Genomic DNA, 22,353 nt, shown 5'->3' on the forward strand with positions numbered 1-22,353 from the left:
ACTATCTTGTTTGTCTAGTACATGGGCTGCTTTGAAAAATAGTAAGTAAAAGAGAAGGTAAGTAAAATGTTTGCATTGGCAGAAAAAAAAGAAAACTAGTGCATTCACACTGAAGAATCATTATTATTGGCATTCCTGTTACAGAAGATGTCTGAAATAACATTCCTTATTCCACATTTTTTCTAACTGTATTGTAAAACCAACATTCACTATAAAATTGAGACCGGCTCATTCAAAAATATTATCATGCCTGCCGTTGTTATCATTGGTGATACAGTTGATACAGGTTCAGGGTCTAGTAACAAAATGTTTCAATGATCCAAGTATTTTTTTTTAAATAATGCAAAATATTCCCACTGTAACTTTGGAAATTCTGAAATTCAGCAACCTGCAGCACCTTATATTATGTAAAAATAGCAAATCCCACAATAGAAAGAACTTCTAATATAATTATATCATAGTGTGACATTTTTACCAAGTTTATACTGGGATGTAGAATTCAAAGCTGTAAGAAGGGAAGAACTTACCTAACTACATAGAAACCTTAGGGGAATGAAAGTAAAGTACTGCCTTTCTGTCATTCTATAACATGATTGTGGTCAAATAACGGCTAATTTCTCTAGTATTTTAGGAAAGTATGGTAATCTGGGAATTTTTTTACACCACTTCATATTATGTTCATGATATGCAAAGGATACTTTGAAACCTTTGACCTGTATGGCAAACCCACCAACTAGCCCTTTTATGGTAGGAAGAGTTTTGCTACACCATAGAAAGTGGGAGAACTTTGGGTAATGTCCTAATGATAAAGGATTTATTCAACCACCTATTCATAAATATAAACAAAAAGTTGGAATTGTAATGAAAACTGTAAATATTTATATGTATGAGGAATCAAGATAAAATGTATGAGCTGACCAGGATGACTGCTGCTCTGCAAATGCTTTCTACATTTGGTCACATGACATCTTAGGAGGACTAGAAGATTTACTAATGGCAAATGCATGGATCGCAGATCTGAGCAGACAGCTGATACCTATAGGGTTTTTAGCAGCTGTCAGACTGCAGGTCATACTCTTATTGCTAGAGTCTTAGGCCTATCCAAAGACCAAAGAATACGTTTTGGCTGAAGTTAGCTAAAGGTTAAAAAAAAAAAAAAAAAAACATAATAAAATAGAACCCTTGTTGTAAAATTAAAGCAAACCCACACTTTATACCACCCCCTATAAATACCTGCTGACATTAAAAAAAACATTTAAGCTTTTAAATTATGCTCTGAAAGCATGCCCACGTTTCCCTTCAGCCTGTTCTTCTGACTTCTTCTGGTTACTTCCTGAGTGGATACTTTTTGATTGGATACTTCCTTTTGGCTGTTTCCACAAGGTCGTTTTCTGAAAAGACTGGATGATGATGTCAGAAGCAGCGAACATGCAGAAGCTAATGATCGCAGGCATTATTTTCAAGTACAGAAGAGACCTGGATGTTGTATTTCTGTGATTTAGTGGTACAGGAGTGGTTCAGTGGAAGAATTTCTATTTTAATCTGGAGGTTTTACCTACAGTAATGTTTGTTTTCTTGATATCTCCAGTTGAAATACTAGCATCTGATAAAAGTCTGCACTGCCAATGAAAAACAGCATAAGTGGAGTATGCCATTTCCCTGGGCAATACAGACTTTTCCCTGATGAAGCCAGTAGCATCCTGTGAAATGTGTTATAAACAAAGTCCATATGGTTTACCTTTCTATATATTTTCAATTAACAATTTAGGTATTCTCATTTCCTGCCCAAAATATATTAGTATAGTTCTCAACACCTTAGAGGGATCATACATCCCTACCCCACCCTCTCCTTACATCATTAGTTAGGGGGACCTGTAGTGGCTGAAGAAGACTAGAAAAATGCAACCATACATTGTTGACCGATAATAATCAACCCCATACCATTACATTGGTTGCCTGACAGCAAAGTTCTAAAAGATGTGAACTTCTCACATTAGAGACTTACTGTACAGGCACTGCATAAGGCTAATACCAGGTTGTATTCAGGTACTACTTCATCTCTAATAACCAGTCATAAACAGATGCACTCATTGTCCCTACTTTCCTCCATTTCTTGACTAGACTGTGAATGAATAACAGAACCCATTCCTTATCAGCACATGTTCATGTAGCAGGAGCCTGATTATCTCAGAGTGCTGCTCCTACCTCCCAATCTGAGTTCTATTGAAGAGGTGAGTACAAGCTATCATCAAGAAAGACTGAGGTTCTAAAGTTATGGTGCCTTCAGTTAAACTTTGCACCTTGTAGGTGTTATCAGTGTAACAAACTTTTCCTTACTTCCGGCTTGTTTTTTTTGGATGTATCTTATTGAATCCTGCAGATGTCGCTGTTGGGCTTGGTGTAGGGTAAATTAAAGAGGTTTGGACACTTCCATAGGGCAACTTGGACATTAGTAATAAAAGGTTACAAAGTAGCAATCCTTACTTCATGCCTTTCCCAAGAGCACCACCCACATTATTTACTTTTATTTGAAACTAGCATGCGGAGGCCTTTTATGCTTTTCAGGAAATGTTACAAAAAAATTTTAGATATTTTTCACAGATTGACAGATTTTCTTAGGAGGAATTAAAACACATGTTAAAATCAATTTCTATTTTTCTTCAGGAAATATTTGTTCATCAGCCCAGTGACAGCACACATCTCACCTACTGAAGTGTCCAACAACTGACATTTCACTTCCTATGATTCACAATGAGATCAATAATTCCGGCAGCACAGCATTTGCTTTAGAAAATATATGCAGAAGCCTAATGACCTGCCACAGCGTACCGGACGCTTCGTCTTTAATTTTCATATTGATGTCTGATATTCAGATAATAACTTTCTTGGGGGATTGTGTTTTTTTTGCGTAATAAATAGGACTGTACTAAAAATTTGTTTAGAATTAGAATTTACAGGGTAAACATGATATTTACCTAGGCTGGAAATGTATCCCTTACTAATTAAATGTTTAGGAGTCTCGAGAAGAGGGGCAGGTCTGTCTTTAGTAGTTTTGATCATTCTTGTTATTTAAACAGACTGAACAATTTAATGCATTTTCCACATTTGCTGCTCAAACCTTATACCACAAGGATGATTTCATTGAACTGAAAAAAAAAATTTCCCACCCACTTTTAAAAGGAGCATCCCATGTGAAATGCTGGATTAGGCATATCACTGTACATCTAACAGGCAGTCTATTGCAATATTTATTAAAAACAGAAGCAGTGTGTCAATCAGATGCACAGGGACTTCAACTAGCACATGCTGTAACACATGATGCTACCTTAACACAGCTACAGACAACTCACTTGGCTGTCTAGGATGCCTTGCATCCTCCTTGTCCTTCTAAACTATTTCAGACATTTTGAGCATGGAGCATAAAGCTATGACTTAGCTGTGGTTGTGACATTAATAGCCCCCTAAAAAAGGCTTGGATACAAGATCTAATGAACACTGTACACAACAGTATCACTGCTGGTGGCAGTTTGGAGGATTACGCTGAATCTCTGCCAGAAAATTGGTTTTTGTGATTGAAGAGAATGTGATATCTTAACACAGGTAAGGATTGCATGCAAACACAAAAGAATCTGTTGCTTAATGCTATTCAGTGGGGTAGATGTATTCCTGACTTGCAGAGACAAGCATGTGCAAGCAAGCTAGGAGACAATAATGAGAAAGAGAAAATGTCTGCTTACATTCTAATAAAATCATTTTCTTTGGAATGTGTTCTGTTCAAAGCAGAAATGTCTTGATGACAAACAGGCTACTGTGGAGGCTCAGTCTTCCTGATTTTCCATGAAACAGGGGTCATAGATAAAACACTTGGTTTATCTTCTGTTTCAGCTGGCTTGCTAGAAGATGGGGTGTGTTGTGTGAAAGTGGGAATCCTGAAGCAGAGAAAGTCTGCCAGCTCTGAAACCTGTAGAGAAGGATGCTGATGTTGTTGGCATGCTTGCATACTGTAAGTGTGATCAATGGTTTCATATATGTGGGATTGGTAAATTTTGAATACATGGACATTGATCTAAAAAAATAAATGATCACATATTCTATTATCCAAAAGGACTGATTGTCAATTTTACTAATATTCCCATTTGGACAAATTTGCATCCCTTGGAATTGTTAACAATGGATCAGCAGAAGTCTTGCTAGCTGCCAGCAGGCAGCAGCTTATTAAGTAGATCAGGCTGTTAGTGACATTGGTCACACAGGAGTTAAACTGAGACAGAATACAAAATGTCACCGAAGCGTGTTAAATATTCACATTGTAAACAAAGGAGGGCTATTCGGTATGAGTAATTTCCCTACGTCTCTGGTCGCATTTCACTTTTGCTGTAGGCGAACCATTATTATAAGTAGAATATTCAAATAGTAGTTTCATTGATTGTGTTTTAAGTTTTCACTGTGGTGGTGTAAGTGATAGATTATCAGATATTATGATGTTAATGGAAATTAGGAGATACCGTTAATGACCTATAAAAATAGATGTCAAGAAGTCAAAGTGATTGTGAGCCTCATTATTTAGCATTAGAGAGTAATGTAACCCCTCAACAGGCTAATAATGAACATCACAGCTAAGCCTTCTTCTGTAATAGGAGTCTGGAGGTGTTAAGCATTGCCATTAGTTTTATTCACAATTGTGATTTCTCCCCAAGACATCTATTTCCATCACAGTGCTTCCATAAATATATTTTCATTAGCTGTTCGTTTTTGCTTTTTTAAATAAAACTTGTTTTAGAATGTATAAAAATGTTAATACATACAGAAGAATGATTGCTATTATTACACAATGGGACACAATGGTGTCTTATAATAGGACTGCTCAATGTTTTGCTGCTAAGAGTGGACTTGACCCAGTGGCTTTCCTATTACAATGATCAACAGGCAGCCCTCACAGTGGCAGTGGTGACGGGTGGGTGTGGTGTCCTCAGGATTAATAAAGAGGGGGCAAAATGTATAGGCATACTAGAATTTCTAGAAAGCTGTCATTTTTACAAAAGCTTTAACAGACTTCCATTCACCACTTCTATAGCAAGACTTTCACTATAAGCCCCAGTACTGGGATATACAGCACATGATTAATGCACAAATGCCATTCCCTATAACATTTACTTGCATTAGGTTAGCCAAAATGTCTCTACATTGAAAATAAGAATGCAAAATGTGGTATAGGTATGACAGTCTGTGTATTTGTAATATGTTTCACTTGTTTGTCGAATGCTTTTTGTACTGATGCGACTTCCTAGACAAGGCTGCAGTTACAAAGAAGAACAATCATAATTTAAGGCAAGGTAAGGGTTTTATCTGAAGCAGTAGCTCCAGGGGGGACACAGGGAATATTTTAACCCCCAACTGTGTCTCTGATGCAATGCATGTAGGGCAATGGGTCCGCTAATAAAGGGGTAATGCAATACAAACCAAGGTTAATGCCAAGGTTGAAATGGTGGCAGCATATGTAGACATCTGGATGTCATAAAGATAGAATGTCCCGAAACATAGGTGCCGGAAAAATGTTAACTAAATTGGAATTTCTCTGAAAATATTGTAAATTGTACAGTGTACAAGAGTTTTTAGTAACATTTTTTACACAGGTAGACAATGTTTTAAACCAAACATACAACTTTTAAAACCATCAGCAACATTAATTTTAAACTAGGTTGCTAAAACAACCATTCTCCACCTACTACACAATATTCCTCCCCTCATCCCAAAGTCCTAGGCCCGAGGCTTTTTTCTTTTGTGCAAGGATCTTTTGTTAGGTGCTCACTTTGCTAGCAGGTCACCTGGCCACTTTCCATAGGCTTTCATTGATGAGATTCTCACACATTCCTTAAAACTATGTAGTAGCATGAATATATAATGGTAAGGGTTGTGGTGGGCTTGGACTTCAGTTCTAGAAAGGTGCCATCACATGATGGTGAGTTAAAAAGGGCTACAAAGTAGCTTTTTCTATAACAAAAAACTTCTCTAGATGGATGAGAATGGGTTTAGTTGGAGGGATGGCTTTAAAATTTGCTGGGAAAGAGGCTTTCACACACCTTGCACACTTCATGCCTACAACATGTGTGACTATAAAATAAGCATTATATCTGAACTAATTCATGCCCTCTTGTCACTCCTATTCTCTTCTTTCAAATATTTTACCCCAACCCTAACAGAGTTGAAAAGTACTTTATCTTATGAAAAGTATTTTTTTAATGGACACATTCTAGCTTCGTCCTTCTCGCTCCATGTCTTCTGCCTTTATGTCTTTGGCTATATCTGATATCATTACACGTCTGTTTAAGGACAGTAGGACCTCATTTGCCAATGTGTACAAATGATATTTCCTTTTCTCTTATCAATGTCAAAACAATGTCAGATGTAGAGGGGAATAGGGTAGGGATTCTGGTGAGGAACTACAAAGCTCTTCGCTTCTTCAGTACCAGAAGTCAAATATTCCCATAAAGCTTTGGATTGGTAGACTGTATAGTCCAATGTGAACATTTTGTTTATGTGGCATACAGCCTGCAATACCATGCAGTGAGAAAATAAATTAAAGCACAACTGTTCACCCCTGGTAAGGGAAGCATAATTTGTGTATACAATGTATTTGTTTGGAAGTGCAGAAATTATACCACCTAGTATTTGTGAGATTTCTTCATATATTTATGATACAGGAGACTCTTGTCTCCCCAAAGTGTAAAGATCATGTCTTTTCCAGTCATATAAAAAAAAGCAATATTGCCATACCTTATTCCATTGGGATCAACCTGAACATAAGTCTCTATGGTGGTAATTAGACCAGCCAACACTGCCACAAAACACACAATATAACCTTTGGCTATTCATTTAACCCTGATGTCATGAGGAATACAAAGGGACAATAGTAATGAAAAACACCTTCCTACTGCATGTTGTTTTGCAAGTAATTTTTTTTTTTGGTTCAGGTATAACTTTCCAAGGCTGCAACTTGGAAACATTTTTAAAGTTTTATCCCATTTAAAGAACAAAATACATTAACTAAGCTGTTCCTTTGCCAAGGTTTATAGAAACCTCTGCCAAATATGAGTTGTACAGCTTATAGGTAACTCGCCAGTAAATAATTGGTGATCAAATATTCTGCTTCTGGGTGTCTCCTGAGTACCATTTATTCTCGATCACGCAACACTATTTTACTTCTCATACAGAACTGAGAAGGTGAAGCCATGTTATTATTAACAACCTGTACATTAAAGACACCTCAGTTTTTTCTGCAAACGTCTTGTGTATACAATACTTTATATTAGATTATTTCAACTCATCATAAACAAACGGCTCAATTTTAAAAAATGCATCTTCATATATATACCACAGGAAACTAGTATGTCAAAGATTCGATCCCAAGGGAACCTTATTTATATGATATGGAGACGTGCATATTACATAGATCTTGGATGGAGGTCATAAATTTCATTAACAAATTTTTAAGTATTTATTCAACATGTGATCCTAAAAAAATTCTTGATCATTTAGGGAACCCTAAATCTCTTCATATATCTATTTTCATCTCAATTACCAGATTATTGTTCATAGCTAGAAAGCAGTGGACCTCTCCTTCTCCACCAATTTTGACTGGATTCACCAGTCAATTACATCAGGTTAATAAAAAACAAATTTATCATCACAGGTGGTAACCCCTAACTATAGAAAAAATGAAACCTTAGTGGATACTCATTGGGTTTCTTTGCCATTTCAGAAAACTGGAATGTGATTGGCTGTTATGGAATTGTATGTTCAATATTGCACTGCCTTATTTAATATGCCTAATATTGTCACAAACTATTGTATTCATTTTTGGCAAGTCAAAGCTGAAACATTAGGCTACAATATTCTGTTTCTAAAAAAAATCTGGGATATAAGCACATAAGAACATTGCTTTTTATTTTACTGCACTTAAACAACTGACAATAGTTAGAACTTATGTTGTGATTTACTGCATTTTCAGTGTCTTCGGTAAATCTTGACAAGAGTGAAAACCAGCAAGTATGGATGAGTACTGAATTCTGAGGCAATCTACTGATCTCTAATGTGTGGTAGCCTTGTAGGAGTATGACGCAGTGTACCTTTGCATGACTACGGTAGAGAATATGAAGACATTCACCCGTGTAACAACCACCCTGTTCTCACCAACCACAACCACTACACCCTCTTTGGAAAAAAATTTGGCCATAGCAGCCTGTTTTATTGCTACAACCTTTTGAAATCAAACTTTCAAAATTTTTAACAATCATTTAAAACATTTTAAAACATTTTCCACATATTTTAAACATTTTCCAAACATTTACAAAACAGTTACAATTTTTCTTAAAAGGTCCATGAGAGTACCCCCTCTTCTACTAACTCTTCCCCAAAACTATCGCTCCCCAAAAACAGGCTCCCAGCCGCTACCACGCCGTCTCGGGAGCAGTCAGCGGGCATCTTGCACTCCCTCCCTACCCCACTGACAACCCAGTGTCGTGTGGGGCTCCATTTGCAAGAACTCCATACCTTGATTGGTTCCCAATCCTCAATTTTGTTTTTGATTTTAACTCCCATGTACCAACCAACGGAGCGCCGTGCTGCCATGACTGAACCCCAACCCCTGTGGACCTTAGGGAGAGAGGGTGGGAAAATTTTCTTCCAAGTCATTTCTTCAGCAACTTACCTCTCCCCTCAGTTGGCTCCCCTTATAACTCCCTTTGACCCACCCATCAGACCAGCATCACCCCATGTCCTTTATCCAATCATTTTAAAATTAAACAAATTAACCCTTCCTCTTCCCACCTTCCCTTCTCACCCAGTCATGTGGCCTTTCGCCTATACTTTTTTATTTTTATTTTTTTCATGCTACAGGCCATCTTTTCTTTCCACATAATGCAGCAGGAGGGGGTTTATTGTGCATTACATTTTTTAAGGAGCTAGATAAAATTAGATAAAATGGAATAAATTTTTATTTACATTTTTAAAAAATTTCTAATCACTGTTTGACATTTTATTACTTATATCTATATACAATCATGTGAAAAAGAAAGTACACCTTCATTTAATTATTTGTTTTTATTGGGATGATTTAAATCTAACCATGATCACCATATTAAAACCATAATCACAACAGATTCCACGTTATTATTTAGTTAACGAAAATGAATCCAAATTGCAGAAGCCATTTGGGAAAAACTGAGTATACATAATGAATTAAAAGCTTTTAGAACCACCTTTAGCAGCAATAACTTAAAGTAATTGTTTTATGCATGACTTTATAGGTCTCACACCAATGTTGAGGTATTCTTCCCACTCTTTACAACATTGCTTTATTTTATTGAGGTTTGTTGGCATTTGTTTAAGGACTCAAAGGTCTTGTCAAAACAATTTGACTATGTTGAGTTGTGGGCTGGGCCATTGCAAAACCTTTATTATTTTTTTAAAGCCATTCTGTTGTAGATTTCCTGGTGTGCTTGGGGTCTATGTACAGTTTCTTGACCCAACTTCAGCTGAGCGTTAATTGATTTCCTCACATTTGATTCTAGAATACATTGATATATCCAGTTTATAGACGACTCAATGACTGCAAGGTTCCCAGGTTCCTGGAATGCAAAACAAGCCCAAAATATTATCCATCAACCATTGTTTGAGTCTTAGTATAAGGTGAATGTGCTGATATTTTGTAATTGGGTTTACCAAACATGGTACTGTGCATTATAGCCAAAGAAGGTGTTCAGGTGTACTTTGGCAAATCTAAGCTGTGCCACTTTGTTCTTTGAGTGAAGAGGCTTTCTTTTGGCAACCATTCAAAACAAGCAATACTTGTTTACTATTTTTCTAATTGTACTGTACATAAATGTACATGCTAACCTAGGCATGTAGCTGCTGTGGTTTTTGTAATATCTTTGAGCATTGCAAGGTCTAGCCCTGAATTTGCTGGAATGTCTACTCCTTAAATATTTTCCACTTGTGAATAATCTTTCTCACTGTAGAATGATGAACTTCAAATTGTTTGGAAATGACCTTTTAACCCTTCCCAGGTGGCTGGTCAGCAACAACTGCTTTTCTAAGGTCATTTCTGATGTCTTTTCTCTTTGGTATTGTGTTAACACACATTTGATAAGCAGCACCTGCCTGCTATTTACCCTTTAATTCCTATGGTAGTTCTAAGGGTTTACTTCATTTTTCATACACTGCTTCTGCATGTTGCACAGATCATGCATTTCATGCTAGACAAAATAGTGCGCTGTATTTGGATGTTAAATTTTTGCTGGACCAATACACATAAACCTTCTTTTTCAGACCATAATAGATGAAGAAGGAAATACACTATACATGTACTTTCAAAAAACATTACCAAAAAAAGAGAAAAAGAGCTTGTTATTGTTAGCATTTTTCTGAAAATGCAGTCTGCCTGGCCAATTTGCTGTTGCAAGTGTACAGAGCAGAAAAGTCAGGGCAAAGTGAGAACTAATCTCCATGTTTGTCTTAAAGAGGAACTAAACCCAAAAGTGCCTAAAACAAAAAAAATGCACTTACCTTCAAGGTAGGGGTAAGTGGGCAGTCCAATCCATCTGAAGGTCTCTTCCATCAGGTCCCACATCGTCCCGGCTTCTGTCCGCGAGCCGGTGCACCATCATCTTCATCGTTTTTTCTTCCGGGTTCTTCTTCCTACGTCACCCGATATCACGCCTGCGCATGGGTGAGATTCGCAAATTTTTGTTCCCCACGAAAAGGCTTCTTCTGCACATGCCCGAGATGCTCAAGCATGCGCAGAAGGAGCACCCAAGAGCCTCCCAGGATGCCTGACGTAGGTATCCCGGGGGGCTTTGTGCTTCCAAGGCGATCGAGAATTAGGGGGGCGGTGCTGCACCCTTTTTTTTGTTTTTAAAGTGTTGCTCTTAAAAAACAAAAACAAAAAAACTCCAGAAAATGTACTTAACAGAAAAGGGTTGTTAACCCTTTTATGTAAAGTGAAATTTCTGAGTTTAGGTACGCTTTAAATTAATGACTCAAAGCATTGCCAGAGGGTCAGGATAAACAGCCAGGCAACAAGCATTTATAGAAATAGCAGTAATAGAAGCCTCACAGTTAGATGTTAAAAAACTCTAACATTCTTTTTAATCCTGGATTTTAGAAAGCTGATATTATGAAACTCTCAATATTTTGTGACGGTTTGAGAGATCATGCACACGTTGGTGTGCCTTTATTTTTAATGATACTCTAACACTATGGGAATGCTCTTTGTATGTTGAGGTGTACTGGTATATGTCTATTTTAGGTCCATTGTGGTACATTGGCTTCTCACTCAAATAAATGGGCTTCCTTTACTTGAAACACAATAACACATGATGTGTGACATTAATGCACAGTGATGGGACATCTTGGTGTGAATATGCCCTTATGCAAAAATAAACAACTTGTTCAACTAAACAAAAATGCTTGCAGATCCCCAACTGATTGGGCAAGCTTCAATATTTACTTTAATTGCTTCAATGGAGTGTCTTAAGCTACGTACACACTTCCAATTATTATCGTTGGTAAACGAACGACGAACGATCCTGCACGATATCTGAGAACGATCGTATAGCACCGATCCTGTACATACAGATAACGACACGATCGTTCGCAGATATTGTACACACGATAGATGCGATCGTTTGAACGATACAGGAAGTGACGTGCACCACAGGAAGTGAGCGAACGTTCGTTCACCGCGCATGCTCAGACCATGGATGATCAATGAACGACCGTACACACGATAGATGGTCAACGATCGTCGACCAATCCGATCCGCCGGTCCGGTCGTTCATTTCCAACGACTATCCTCGTTAGTCGGCGTCGTTGGTTACTTTTTTTACGAACGATTTTTGCCCAATCGATCGTTCGTCATTCCTTCGTCGTTCATTTCCAACGATAAAAATTGGAAGTGTGTACGCAGCTTTAGATTTTTATTGAAAGCCCATTCAAGGCATTTTACCAATGAGACTGAACAGGAGTTTAGGGATCATTTTTTGCAACAAGCATTGACAGTTTGTGACATTAGTAAAATGTTTGCAGGTTAAAAGCAGGCAGTCTCCTTTTGATGAGGCACAGCATTAATTATAAAGCACAGCAGCACGCTTTTCACAGTGTTACTAATAATATACTCACACACAGTTTCATGCTTTTAGTACAGTAAAGAACTTTCCCAGTTTGCATGCATTTTACAAACATTACTTGGTGGGCCTATTCTAGCCACAATATGCATATGAAAGAGCTGTCTTTAAAACATATAAAATCTCAGCACTCTGTTACTTACATTATCCAAGGTGCATTCTTTTTACAAAATTATTTTTTCAATCTGTCTAGAATATTTTATTGATGTATGTAGAATATTTTATTGATGTATTAAGTACTTGAAGCACCTACATTTATAAAAAAATAATAATCATTTTTTGGTTCTTCCCTATATGCAAATGAGCTCCTTTTTGCTCATTTACTCACCATCTTTTTTGGGGATGGTTCTCCTAAAATTATTTACAAAATCCCTAACACAAAGTATGTATTACACTGGTTAACAAACATTTTCTTGCCAGATTAAAGTAATTTTAGCATGATGCACAGAATCCAAATATGATATTGGTTTTGCTAGATTGGCTCTAGTTTTTGAAATAATGACCTCAATAATAATCTCATGGAAAACTAATGATACATATACAACATTAAATTTTTGAAATACTTAATGTCAATATATTCTATATTTAGTATATTTACAGAACTAATCACAAAGAATTTTCTTTTACGCAGATGATCAGGAAAATCAAGTTGATGGCTCCACCAGTTGTCTGCCATCATGTGTCTATCCCATCTGCCCTGATACCTTTCTTCCATCACCTTTATATCTTGATGGAACCTCTCCCCTTGTTCCTCACTGAAATCGCCAAGGTTTTCTGGAAATTTTTTCAAATGGCTATGGAGATAGTATACCTTTATGCTCATAGTAGCACCCAAATTAAGTTTAAGAGCAAGTTTTGTACCAGTTCTGCATAATTTTGTGCTTTATGGTTACCCATGGAGTTCTTGACAACCATGACATAGCTGTGCCAGGCAGAAGCGGAATTCTTCCTTCACTGACTGAGCAGAATCCTCCTAGATTCGGCTTTCACCCATCCTACAGGGGAGGTTTCTGGTACAAGCAGAGAATCTATATGAAATCATATCATATAAATCATATCAATGTGAAATTTGAATCATTGATCAGATTCTGAATCTGGGGTCCATCAAAGATTCCTGCTTTACATTTTTCAGTACTCAACAGGGAAGAATCTACAAATGTATTTAAACCAATCACTGTCCTTGTTTAGAGCTCTAACAAATTGCTTCATTAATCCCAACTTTATGTGTAGTGGAGGGAGAATGATTTTTTCCTAGTCAACCAATGGCTCGTTAATGATGTTTGCTGCACCTTTTTTCATGTTTTCCCTTAGAGGCCATGTCACTTTTCTCCAGTGATCCTGCTTTGCTCTACTATCCTACAAGCATATGAAACATGGGTACTTTGTGTATCCACTTTGCTGTCTAAGTAGGAAGTTCAACATTTTTAAATCAACACATATGGACCATTGGTGTTCATGATAGCAAAGCTTTTGTAAGACCATTTTGATTTTTTCTTTAAGTTTTGTTGAGTGAGCAATTGGAATTGATGCATAGCAGTTGCCATTATGCAGTAAAACAGATTTCTATTTCTGTTTTTGCTGAGAATATTCACCACAATAGTAGCAAAATACATTAGGGTCATTTAAACAACAAAATGTATGAATAAAAAGAAGGCAAATGAAAGTTTCATTAAAATAATGCTACGTTTAATATATAAAATGCAAAACATCGGTGTAAATAAAGATTGATAATAATATGCTGTGTTAACATTAGCTGTTGGTAAAATTGTCTATACCAGTTCCTGTATCACAAGAACTAGAGCAAATTCAATGAACTTGAAATACACTAAATATATTAAAAAATCCTCGGCAAGTGAAAAAAAATTTTTTGTTGAGCTGTGTTATCTTTGAAGACAAAGTTGAAGACTTTCATTATGTTAGATCTGCAGCATAGGTGAAGCATCTGAATGACTCAAGTATGTAAGACCAGGCCAATAATCTATCACTTAATGATTTAATGCAACTGTTCAAGCTCTGTTAGATTTTATGGCTAGGATGAATTTAGTTTTTTCAGTATGTTCAGCTGTGCCTAGATACTCTTCTGAAACATTTTACTGCTTTCTTTTTAGCAGCCAGTACTTTTAATGCTAAAATACTGGGTAAAAAATGAATGGAGTATAATTAGATAAATTACTTCTGCAGACATCTCCTACTCCAGTTTCAAAGACATTCCTCAAAATCACTGGCTAAATTGCACCTGTTCCCTGTATATCTGTGTAAGCATCTTGTCTAAATGAAAATACTTACAACTAGAACAGCCTTTCTCAACCTGTATAACATAGGAGAACCCTTGAAATGACTTTCAGGTCTTCAGGGAGTCTCGCTATAATTACTATATACACAGTTCACAGTACTTTAGTGTGCTGGTCAGTAGAAAGCATGCATTGCTGGCCATTGGGAAGAATGTCACCCTTACAGGGCCAAAAAGATCATTGGCACACGTTGCTCTATGCTTAAGGAACAATGTCTGGAGGAACCCTAATTGAGAAAAACTTGTAGAGAGTGTCATGAATAGTCTAGCCATATACTATTATATGATTAATTAACAAGCTATAACCTCAAGAGCCGTGGGAGACAAAACTGTGGGCTCTAATGACTATTATTAGCAGCATACATATCTATACCCATGGCAAAGTGTTAATGAAAAGTTAAAGAAAATCCTTCTCCATTCATCTAAGCTGACAACACATTTTGTAACTGTTTTTTTTATGAGGAACTATCAAATCAGATATATTTTGTTTGCCTTGTTTAGAAAGACATGCAGCATAGTCATTTGAAAAGGTAAAAGACATTGTACAATGAAATTAAAACACTTGCTGCTGTTTTACCTATGTACTGTTGTCAGGGGTGTAGTGGGGCGGACAAGGGTGGTAACTCTATCCAAGAACACATACAACTAGTAAAGGGCTGCAAGAGCAATCAGGGGAGCGGAGCTGTCAGCTCTGCTCCCCTGATTGCTCTTGCGGTTCTTCACAGTCCCTAAAAACAACCAGAATACTCCCACCATTGAGTTTTATGGTGTTCGAATTCGGCATCCGATCACCCGAACAATATCTCCCTATTCGATTGAATAGCTGTCGAATCGAATAGTGAGATATTCGACCAACACTAACAATCACACAAAAGTTTCAAAAGCAAATATAAACAAAACAAACAAAAAAAACGTGCTACTAAATGAGCGACTAACTACAACATAAACTGGAGAAGCTTTCTTTTCTGGGAGCAAACCTGATGTTTGTCCCAAAATACACAGCACAGCATAACAGACTTTTTTACTCCCCTAGTAAATTAGCCCTGATGGCCAAGAGTAACCAAATTGCAATTACCCTAAACTCTAAATACAACATAAAACATTCTTGCTTTAGGATGACTCAGAGGCATACAATAGTTCAAATGATATCATTGGGTTACATACCAAAAATCTGCTTGGGCCCTACTTTTAGTAACTCTGTAAAAGCTGGTATTTCCAAATATGACAATATGTGTCATTGATCTTAAGATGAAGTCTTGCTAAATCAAAAAAAGGCTACAAAGTTGTTGTGGGGAAAAAACTAGAGTAGTAGTAGCAATGATAAGAAGAATATTAAGAATATCCATAATGATTTTTTATATTATTAGATTATTCATAGTTCTCTTGCATACAATTATACTAGATCCTTGATACAAACTTCTTTAAATGTTTTTTTAGAACAACAAACCTCAGCTGTTGTAGAAGTTTTAAGAATGCAGAAATTCTGGGATGTGTGACTGCATTAGCCATAGAGTGTTAATTTTAGTCTGTAGCATAAGTTCAGAGGGCAATAAATCTACATTGGTGAGACTGACAAGCAATGGTTCCTACTGCACAGAGAGGAATCTGACTAGCAACAGTCCCAAGGTCTGACCTTAGCCCTTCTATACTAGAAACTTCACAGTTTTAAGGTCCCCAATAATAGAATAACCATCCTGCACCAGGTCCTATAGAAGCCACATGCGTTACTTTGATTGTGGCTATTAAAACCCCTAGCTTGATATATCAAGTGCTGTGAATTGCCAAAAAGGCAGTAAATGTTAGCTAATAGGGTAAATACGTGTTTAAAGTTAACAGCCATCATTTCTGTGAATACGGAATTCTCAGCAAAGTTTGATCAGTTGCAAACTATCAGAGGAATATAACTATAGCTATCATTGTTCAGCAGCAGAGAAGGAATACCTCTTAATTCTAACAAGATAAAATTACTCTGACATTGGTGATAGTGCAAACAAAAATGACACATTTATCGGCTGAACTAATGGTCTTATTCTCACAAAATGTTCTGCAAGCTGCACAAGTAATGTAATGCTGTAACAAGCTTTTATTTATTTTTTTAGTCACAAGATTTTCTTGAGCCTAATTTGTCTAAGTTTCATTAACTATAAATAGTTTTTGCGTAGGCCAGGCTATTTCAGATAAATCTAATTGCTCCAAAATTATGCAGATAGTACAGTTTATTCTTGTGATCCTATGGCACATAAATATTTATATAACAGCCGTTATATATACATATTTTGGTCTCTGGAAACCAAATTATCTGTATAACAAGCAGAAGATTTAAGACTTATACAGATCATTAGAACAAGATGCATTTATTCTGGCTCTGTCAGTGGATTCAGATCTTTGTTTCACATGAGTTGCAAAATTGGTATCTATATCATTTCTGCTTGCTGTAAGTACACTTCATGATACATTTCTAAATTCAGCCTTCATGCTGTGCAAAGTTACACATAAAACCTCCATGCTGGTACTGCCTTCTGGGCACTGGGAGCATCATTCAGCCAAGCACCTGTCCGCTTAAGGCATCAGTTCTTTTGAAGGGTACACTTTTTTGGAAAACCTTCTTTAAGCACCTCCAGTTATGAAAAGTACAGGTACATTAACCTACATTCCTAGTGTGTTGACCTAGCAGGTTTTCACTTTTTATTTATAAAATATAATAAATTTCCTTTAGTTCTGATTCAATGAAGTCCTGTACAATAAACATTTCAAGCTATCAGCAGCATGAACAATGCCAACTGAAAATGAATTAACAAACAAATGTAGATGTGGAGTCCCTGCCAGACAGGAGTGTCCCTAATCTAAATTTAGTTTTCTTTTTTTCTCTGCCAAATGTGCTGTGGTTAGCCAGCCAGAACAGCAATTATTTTTTCTGCTTTCTGCAATTCTTAGGAATGTATTTTTTCCCTGTTGCTAGCAAGTCTATCAGCAGATTGGGTGGAGAAAAAGAAATTCCTAAATGAAGGATGTTTGTCTAACTCATCCAATCAGTGGGCTGTTGTTCGGGGTCTTAGATTGAAGGGGGGTGGATAAATATCAGGGGTCGACCTTAGAAAAGGTATTTAGGTCTAGGGGGGTTCTAGTCTTGTGTCAGTATCTGTGTGTCTGGGCCTGGCCCTGACAGTCCTTGGGCACATAGGCCTGTTATGAGGCCGATGATCTAGTCTAGATATGGAAAAGGGTATCTATTTTTTTAATCAGGTCCCTTCTCCTAAAATCTTCACATGTATATCACCATGTACTAGGAACCCAGGTTAAATAGTTCTGTGAACCCTTTTGGAGATACTTATTAATGCACATAAAACATTGACTTGTATATATTTAATTAAATTGTAAATATTTAGCTCAACCCATTAACTGAAAAAAAATTGCAATGAATAAAATGTTTAACCATTGTATCTATGTCTCTTAGCTGCTAAAGTAATAATACATTATAAGGACTGAGCCCTGAAGCTCAGATTACCTCCTGGTGATCCTTAAACCCATTACACATTTTAAAAAAACTATACAATCTAGAGTATATACAGCCTGATTCTGTTGTTCAGTTGGTTACTAAACATTTGCTCCGCATTTTATTTAAAGCAGAACCAAAATAAAAATAAAAACATGACACTTACCTTTACTTCCACAGATCTTCCTGGATTCTATAAAAAATAAAAAATGTGGTGATAGGTCTGCTTTAATTCCCAGTCTTCTAGTGAACAACACTACCCACTTCTAAGATGACTATAACTATGGTTATATTTATTGAACTTAGTATCCCAGTTAATGTGGTCCCTTAGTGCCACTAGTACTGAAACTTTATTGTACCTTTTTTTCTTGCTGACCAAGTTGCTGATTTTGAATCTGTAGTTTCCTAAATGTCTTTCTCTTAAAATGTTCTATTGCATCACATTTATTTTAAAAGATTTGAGATCGATCAAACTTGTTAAGATCAATATAGCATTATCAGTTCCACTGCAATATCCAAAACATTTACCAAACCAATTTAGTAAGAATAGGTATATATATATATATATATATATATATATATATATATATATATATTCAGTTATGCAGTAGGATACAAAGTTAAGCTCACCCAGTCTACCAGGGGTGTGCTTAATCTTTTTACATGAATAGTCACCAAATTCTGATGGACTTCCTACAAGTAATTTAAATTACATGTTATTTAAATTACAGGGCATAAGCTCATCTCTTTTGATGATATTGATGATTAAAGGCAATTCTGCTGCAGCAAAGACAAGGTATTATGCCCCTTACCAGTAAAGGGTAAAAGTCATTTCATGTGATTAACCATTTCAATTACATGATTGTTTTGCATACATTGTATTCTACAAAATAGAGATTTTTTTTTTTAGTCAGAATTGTTTTTTACATATTATTCTATGTTTTATCCAGTCATTAGTTCCAACATTACTGGTAAAAGTCTCTTCTTTACTGACACTAATAGAATATGTTGAATAATTGTAGATTGTAAGCTCTTCTGGCAGGGTTCTCTCCTCCTGTATCACTGGCTGTATTAGTCTGTCATTTGCAATCCTTATTTAATGTACAGCGCTGTGTAATATGTTGGCGCTAAAAAAATCCTATTTATTAATAATAATAATAATAATAATAATACTACACCTACTTACCAAATGGCTTCATGCAAAGTCGGCCTGGACCATTCTTTATCATGTATTTAATATTTATGTGTAAAACAAAGAACACAAAACATGGTTTAAAATAATTACAAAAACATGTTTAGTTCCCTTTTAGGATCTTTGAAATTTAATGGGAACATTAAAGCTAAACATTCTTTAACTGAACTGTAAAAAAATACCCCTTAAACTTGAAGAATCCTTGATCTGTCCACAATCGGTTTCCAGTAGGTCTTGCACCATCCCTGTGTGGGCATGAGATCTGGTGAATTTTTTTCCTGAAAAGGGAGAAAAAAAAATTCTAATCTCACTGTGCATACAGTATATTCCAGGAAGAACCTGTATCCTGTATCCAAGGAGGCTCTGGGTCCCCCATTCAGTCTTTATCACTGCTGCAGTAAAGACAGAAGAAGAGGGGTCCTTAGAAAAAAAAAAAAAAACTAAAAAAGAAAACAACACTTCCTTCATTATATAAAGGATTAGCCACCCTTTTATGTATTGTTAAAAATGTGATAAGAGGTCCACTTTAAAGTTAATATTTAAATTACTTGAAGCTCATTGTTCCTAGCATTAAGTCTAACAGAGCTGTTGTGTGGTATAGTCATGGTAATTAGGTATAAAACATAAAATGCAAGAAACAGGAACAATGACACTCCACATAACCTAACTATAGAATAATGTAATAAAAATGACAACTCTTCTGTTTGAAAAATGTGTTTTTTTTTATTTATTTTTTTTCTGTACATGCAAGTCTCATGTGTTAGGACACCTATCGGGCTCTGGACAGATCTGAACCAAGAAAAAAAAGTTTCCCCTTTCTGTTTAATGTAAGTTAAGTTGTCATTATTAGTGGGGGTAAATAAATAAACTTTTTAAAGATTACAGAATCTAGAAAGGAAGCCCCCAACATAATTTTCAAGGTGTAAATTGGTTGTTTTTCTTTTCAGTTAGCCCATTGTTCCTAAATATAACTATACAATTACTATGCTGAAGGGTAATATGGTCATTAGCTATTTTTTAAATCCTTTTTGCAGCTATATGAATGCTTATTAAGGGACTATATGCTAGCCTCATGAAAATAATATATTCTGACTCTTGTTCAGTAAAAACCCTCTGTACTCATTAGAAAGATTTGTATATATAGATATACCATTTCCCACATTATTTATATACAAAAGGTTATACAAAAAGTCCCCAGAAGTAATACCGAAATCAGAAAGTGTCCTAAAGTTAGATGGATTTTCTGAAAAACTAAGAATGATGCAATAAACTAGCATTAATTTGTGATGAAAGGATACAGTTAAACTCCAAGGGGGGATAATATATCTGTGTAGGAGAAAACAATCTATAGCATAGCTGCCCACTAGGGAAAACAAGCTGTATAAATTCACAGGCTCTGATTATGTAAGTATATATTGAACAACATCCTATATTTAAAGACTAAGATGGCTAATTCATCAGTGTAAAGCATTTTTTCGACATCACATTTTCTTACAGTTGAGTTCTCCAAGTAGTGCTATGCCTGAAGCTAAGACTTGCAGACAGACATTAAATTAGGAATTGGGAACCGTTCCATAAACTGATAATCCTGATTGACCCTATTACATGTCAGTCCATTATTATTTCACACAGCTTTCCTCATCTACTTGAAACTTGTTCAGAGAGAATATAATGAGACCCTTCAGGCTATACTGCAAGCTTCTCCTTCTATTTCACTCTTCAACAGTAAAATACTTATTACTTATTGTCTTTCTAAGAGGTATTGAAAACAAATTATGAATTAAATCCTATTTGATTGAGAGGGTTTTTATTCCTCAATACTCAGTCAACCCTTGGGGTTATAGCCACCTGCAACTTTTATATTACCATACTCATTCTCCATTGTTATGTTATTATATTTTTTAATTTAAAACATGATCGATTTCACATAATCAATAACATACATATCAATCTATATTTTTTTGTCATCAAAAATAGAAACATTACCAGTACTACTACTATACGTGATTACTATTAGTATTGTATATTTGTCGATAAAAGAAAATGAAATGTGTTACTGTATTAAAACATATATACAAATAAGTGAAATTTTAGCTCCTGCAGTTTTTTTTTCTTTTTTTAAAAAAAGTAGGAAAAGTTTATTATATATGTCTTATTGGAAGATATTCACTACAAGTCTTATAAATCTTAAAGGAAAAAAAAAGTTGTAAAGGTGATAATCACCAGGAGTGGTAAACATAGACAGCAATAAAGACATTGCTCGAACGCTTCACAATGTTCTTGAAAAATTTTTGGTTGTATCTGTGAATCTGTGCTTGACAAAAAGTGAATGGGGACAACAACTAAAAAATTGATAGCAAATCTCAGACACTGATTTATTCCACTAGCTGCTCGGATTTCCTCTCGCATTGCAGAAAAGTTGTTTGTGGGTATTCTGGTTTTCTGCCACATCCCATAAAAAATGGTCTCATGCTTTGTTAGGTACATTAAACTGTGAACCCCAATGAGGGACAATCAGTGAAATGGCTTTTAGTATGGTATACTGTACATACAAAATATTATTTTTTTGTCAGTTATAGCTCAATCACTACACAAGTTCATATCTGGTATATATGTACCATTGATGTCCAAAAATGTGTACATATTACTAAATCTATGGCTGTCATCAGCAAAGTTTTTTTTAATTCCTAAGCATAACACAGGAACTTTGCAATTGAGACACTTATGCTTACTTTATTGAAGTACTGTATAACGTTTCTGTTTTTTTTTTACTGATGGACTCTCAGCATATATAAACTCACAAAGATTTATATAGGGTTAAAAAGAATGACCTCCTTGCCACCTTTTAGCACAGACATTTTATTGCAGGAGTTGCTGTTTCATTTATTGAGTCAAGTGTTTTGACCCCTTTTACTGTGTAGCCCCTGGTGTGTGCTGAGCAATGAATTCTTACTACTCGGGTTAGTCCTGCTGTCTTCTTCGTTCTTCTCCCACATTTTTACAGTAGTCTCATCTTGTGTTGTGTGCTTTGCATGCCTTAGAACTTCATAAGGACCTTGACAATGCCATACCTCTATTCAATCATATTCTGGAAGTAATGAAGAGTGGGAATATCAGCCTTAGCTATAAATGGACTGCAACTTGACAGGCATGTTAATGATATTTCACCAGCTCCTGCTTTGTATTTATTTACCAT

The 22,353-nt window shown here is 35.9% G+C and overlaps 1 protein-coding gene across 2 annotated transcripts in view; it reads left to right on the top strand.

Moving 5' to 3' along the window:
• Window positions 1–3,211: 3,211 nt before the first annotated feature.
• Window positions 3,212–22,353, top strand: part of KCNMB2 (potassium calcium-activated channel subfamily M regulatory beta subunit 2) — a 209,381-nt gene continuing 190,239 nt past the window's right edge. For both annotated transcript variants that reach the window (XM_072408131.1, XM_072408130.1), the window contains exon 1: window positions 3,212–3,600. The gene's annotated coding sequence lies outside the window, so the exon portion shown is untranslated. The remainder of the gene's footprint in view (window positions 3,601–22,353) is intronic.

Source organism: Pyxicephalus adspersus, chromosome 4 (assembly GCF_032062135.1).
Source record: "Pyxicephalus adspersus chromosome 4, UCB_Pads_2.0, whole genome shotgun sequence".
Taxonomy (NCBI): domain Eukaryota; kingdom Metazoa; phylum Chordata; class Amphibia; order Anura; family Pyxicephalidae; genus Pyxicephalus; species Pyxicephalus adspersus.